Source organism: Cervus canadensis, chromosome 4 (genome assembly GCF_019320065.1).
Source record: "Cervus canadensis isolate Bull #8, Minnesota chromosome 4, ASM1932006v1, whole genome shotgun sequence".
In the NCBI taxonomy this organism is placed as follows: domain Eukaryota; kingdom Metazoa; phylum Chordata; class Mammalia; order Artiodactyla; family Cervidae; genus Cervus; species Cervus canadensis.
The window spans coordinates 91,343,598-91,348,861 of record NC_057389.1 but is presented as its reverse complement, the minus strand read 5'-3'; the positions used below and the strand labels follow the sequence as shown (position 1 = coordinate 91,348,861).

The 5,264-nt window shown below is 47.9% G+C and overlaps 1 non-coding gene across 1 annotated transcript; it reads left to right on the top strand.

The window, feature by feature from the left end:
• Nucleotides 1-1,169: 1,169 nt before the first annotated feature.
• Nucleotides 1,170-1,242, top strand: TRNAE-CUC. The gene has a single exon. It is a non-coding gene; the product is annotated as a tRNA-Glu (tRNA).
• Nucleotides 1,243-5,264: the final 4,022 nt, after the last annotated feature.

The window sequence follows — 5,264 nt, the reverse complement described above, 5'->3', positions numbered from 1 at the left end:
AACCTGTGCCCTTGGTCGTGAAAGCAGGACGTCCTAACCACTGGACCATCAGGGAATACCCAGAGATTCATCCATTTGTAATTTGAAAACTAGAGAGAAAGGAGACTAGAGAAGTTGGTGGGATCTAACCAGACTTTGTGTCTCAGATGGTAAAGAATCTGCCTGCAATGCAGGAGACCGAGTTTCGATCTCTGGGTTGGGAAAGTCTCCTGGGAAAGGTAATGGCTACCCACTCCAGTATTCTTTGCCTGGAGAATCCCATGGACGGAGGAACCTGGCAGACTCCAATGGGTTTTCAGAGTCAGACTGACACTTTCACTTTTTTCTTCCACCAGACTTTATCACAAGGGCACTAGGGAGCCATGGAGAAGATTTAGAGCAGGAGAGGGAGATAGTCAGACTTTCTAATCCTTGTTTTAGAAAGATTGCCAAGGTACTAGAGTGGAGAGTGACCTGGGATGGGGTAGCGAGGAGGAGATGGTGATGGCCTGAAGGAACAAAGCCAGGGGCCAGGGTGGAGAGACATGGGCAGACTTAAGAGAGACTCAAATGCAGAAAGAACAGAGGCTGCATTTAATCAAAAGCGTCTTCCTACTTGGTGCTCTGTGATGACCTATATGGACTTCCCTGGTGGGTTGGTGGTAAAGAATCCACCTGCAATATGGGAGACGTGGGTTTGATGGGTCAGGAAGATCCTGGGTCAGGAAGATCCCCTGGAGAAAGAAATGGCAGCCCACTCCAGTATTCTTGCCTGGGAAATCCCATGGACAGGGGAACCATGGGGTCTCAAAGAGTCGGACAGGACTTAATGACTAAACATCAGTGACTTATAAGGGGGACGAATCTAAAAAACAGAGTGGATATGTGTATATGTGTAACTAATGCATTTTGTTGCACTGCAGGAACCAACAAAATATTGTAAATCAACTACGCTCCGATAGAAATTCTCAAAAGTTAAATACAATCACTAAAAAAGGTGTCTTCCAGGGACTTCCCTGGTGGTCCACTGCTTACGACGTTGCGCTCTCAATGCAAGGGGCCTGGGTTCAATCCCTGGTCAGGGAACTAGATCCCACATGCCACAACAAAGGATCCCAAGTACTGCAACGAAGACTAGGCACAGCGAAATAAATAAATAAATAAATTTAAAAAGGTGTCTTCCAGGGACTTCCCTGGTGGTCCAGTGCTTACGACGTTGTGCTCTCAATGCAAGGGGCCTGGGTTCAACCCCCGGTCAGGGAACTAGATCCCACATGCCACAACAAAGGATCCCAACGAAGACTAGGCACAGCCAAATAAATAAATATATTTTAAAAGGTGTTTTCCAGTTGCCTATTTAACGAGAGATAACATCTGCGAGGTCTAAAACCAACAAAGGTTTGAGGAACTTCTACAGATCAACCGGAACAGGACACTAACCTGAAACATAGAAAATGGGTCACGAGCAGAAACAGGTAAGTCACAGAAGGGCCCACTCAAACCCCCCAGGCTGTATCCATTAGACAGACACTGCTTTTTGTATGTTAGTCACACCTCAATAAAGTTTTTGTTTTTGTTTTAAAGGAAGCCCAGGGAATTCTTTGGTGACCTAGTGGTTAGGATTCTGGGCTTTCACTGTGGTGGCCAAGATTCAATCCCAGGTCGGGGAACTGAGACCCTGCAAATTGAGCAGCATGGCCAATTAATTAATTTTTAAAAAATTTAAAAAGGAAGCCCAGAAGATGCATGAGCTTGTCAAGAGATGCTCACACTTCTCAATGCTCAGAAACACACGGGTTTTGGGGGGCTACCTGGGTGGCTCTTAAGAATCTGCCTGCCAACGTAAGGAACATGGGTTCGATCCCTGGTTTGGGAAGATACACGCTGGGCAGCAACTAAGTCCCATGCACTGCATCTGACTGAGCCCACACCAACAGCTACAAAAGCCTGTGCTCTGCAACAGGAAAAGCTACTGCAATAAGACCTCACACAACAAGCAATAAAGAGTAGCCCCCGCTCACCACAGCTAGAGAAAACCCACAAACAGCAACAAAAACCTGCACACTACAAGAAAAACCCAGCTCAGCCAAAAAAAAAAATAGAAACACGCAGGTTGGAACAAGATGTCACTTTGTAGTTCCTAGGTTCACCAAAACTAAACAGCATGATAATGCTCTGGCCTGCATCGCTCCTGTTCTAGTAGAAAGGAAACCAGTTTGTGATAATGTCATTGAATGCTTCTGTTAGCCAGGAGGGCTGGCTGGGGGTGGGGGGCAAGGGTGATAGCATCTGTAATGATTGTGCATCAGATATGGGGGTACCCCTACCCCCAACAGACAACCCAGTGCAGAGCTTCCCTTGGCTCTGCCCTCAGGATCTGGCCAAAATCTGAAGACTTCTCTCCTTTTCCTCAGCTCCCATCCTCCAACAGCCTCCTTCATAGCTCACTTGGACCAGTGCAGTCACCTTAGCAACCATACCTTAAGCCCACACATTCTGTCCCTCCTGTAGCAACCAGAGGGTGCCTGAGCAATTGAGTCAGATCCCAGCCATCTTCTGCTCAGAATCCTCCATGGTTCCCATCTCCCTGTGGGTTAAAGGCCAAGTCCTCCCATGTTCTCAAAGGCCCTACTCAACCTGGTTTTCCATCTCCCTACCTTCATCGCCTCCTAATCCCCCACTCTCACTCACTCAGCTCTGACCATGCCTCCCTGTTCCACACATGGTTCTGCCCCAGGACCTTTGCACCTGCTGTCTCCTCTGCTAGGAATGCTCTTCTCCCAGGTAACCACATGGATCCTTCCCTTCCTTCCTCTTTCAGCTCTCTAATTAAAGACCCCAGAGGGACTTCTCTGGAGGTCCAGTGGTTAAGAATCCATCTTACATTGCAGAGGATGTGGGTTCAATCCCTGGTCAGGGAACTAAGATCCCACACGCCACAGGGCAACTAAGCCCCCAAGCTGTTAGAATCTGTTCTGCTATGGAAAATCCCACATGACATAATGAAGATCTTGTGTGCCAAAACTAAGACCTGAGGCAGCCAGATAAAAATAAATATTTTTAGAAAATACGGTGGCTGGTGGTTTAGTTGCTAAGCTGTGTCTAATTCTTGAGACCCCATGGACTGTGTTGCCCACCAGGTTCCTCTGTCCATGGGATTTCCCAGACAGGAAGACTGGAGTGGGTAGCCATTTCCTTTTCCAGAGGATCTTCCTGACCCATGGATAGAATCCAGGGCTCCCGCATTGCAGGTGGATTCTTTACCTATTGAGCCACCAGGGAAGCTCAATGTAAATTACACTGAGATTAAAGAACCCAGAGACATGCTTCCTGACCACCCAGGAGAAGACAGTTCTTCTCTGACCCTGCTTTCTTCTTCTTCTTGGTACATATCTCCACTCAATACGTTATATTATATCACACATCTGTCTCCTCCCAGCCCCATCTCACAAAGATGTCAGCTCCAGGCAGGAAGGGGTGCTTATCTGCCTTGCCTACCTCTGTGTCCTCAGTCCTAGAACAGAGTCTGCCACTTAACAGTGTCCAATAAACCAAACTCAGGCACAGAGAGGTGAAGTCATCTTTTCAGGCTACAAAGCAGGTAAATGGTAAAGCTGGGAGTCATGGGAAGATTTATTTAAAAAAAAAAAACTTAAAAAAATTTATTTATGAGGGGAAGGAAGGAGACAGCGGGATGTATGGAAAAAGTAACATGGAAACATACATTACCATGTGTAAACTAGATAGCCATTGGGAATTTGCTCTATGACTCAGGGGAGTCACACCAGGGCCCTGTAACAACCTAGAGAAGTGGGATGTGGGGGGGAGGTTCAAGAGGGAGGGGACATAGGTATACCTATGGCTGATTCGTGTTGATGTTTGGCAGAAACCAACATAATACTATAAAGCAATTATTCTTCAATTAAAAATAAATAAATGTAAAATATATTTACATATTTATTTGGCTGTGCCAAATAAATCTTTGCGACAGGATCTTTGATCTTCCTTGCAGCCTGTGTGTTCTTTAGTTGCGGCAAGCAAATTCTTAGTTGCAGTATGTGAACTCTTGACTGTGGCATGTGGGATCTAGCTCCCTGACCAGGAATTGAACCCTAGCCCCTTGTATTGGGAGCCCAGAGTCTTAAGCACTGGACCACCAGGGAATTCCCCCACGGGAAGATTTAGAGCCGTCCTATCTGAGTCCAGCTCTGCGCTCACAACCATCTGGAGGCAGAGGAGAGACCCTGCAGTGGGTGGCAGGGTGGGCCGAGGTTCTCACTCCAGCAGCTCCGGGCCAGGGTCAGTCCTGTGCTATGAACCTCACCTGGCTTCATTCTCTCACTGGTACATCCTTCCCATTTTACAGTCAAGGAAACCAAGACTCAGAGAAGGGGTTTTTTTATCCCCTGATGTAACAATTTTGGCACAAGATTAAGTCCTCCAGTTCTGGGGTTCAACTGATGTTGACATGACGAACACATGTAAATCAGATGGAGAAATCGAGGAAGGCCACCTGTGGAGCTGACACTGAAAGCTGTCCCTCACCCATTCATCGGGGTGGGGGTTGGGTTGAGGGGTGAATAGGGTTATGGTAGACTCGCCATTGAGATCCTGTTGGAGAAGACTCTTGAGAGTCCCTTGGACTGCAAGGAGATCCAACCAGTCCATCCTAAAGGAGATCAGTCCTGGGTGTTCATTGGAAGGACTGATGTTGAAGCTGAAACTCCAATGCTTTGGCTGCCTGATGCGAAGAACTGACTCATTTGAAAAGACCCTGATGCTGGGAAAGATTGAAGGCAGGAGGAGAAGGGGATGACAGAGGAAGAGATGGTTGGATGGCATCACCGACTCAATGGACATGAGTTTGGATAAACTCCAGGAGTTGGTGATGGACAGGGAGGCCTGGTGTGCTGCGGTCCATGGGGTCGCAAAGAGTCGGACACGACTGAGCGACTGAACTGAACTGAACATGCAGATGGCTCTATCAGATGGTTTTCTCTGGAGAAGGGGCAAAGTGTCCGAGAATTAATGGCCTCTGGGAGCAGCCTTTGGCCGATGGCTGATGGGGGTGGTGGGGCTGGATAAACACCCCAGCTCCCTCTCCCACAGGTAGTTTCACTGACGTGTGTCCCGCACTAGCTCCCGGAGGTCCTGAGTGCTGAAACTGCGTCTTCAGCAGTGAAAGCACTAACCACTGGGAGCCAGGGAATTCCCACCAAAATTCATGGGCTGGAACTTCCCTGGCCGTTCAGTGGTTAAGATTCCAAGCTTCCAGTGCAGGGGAC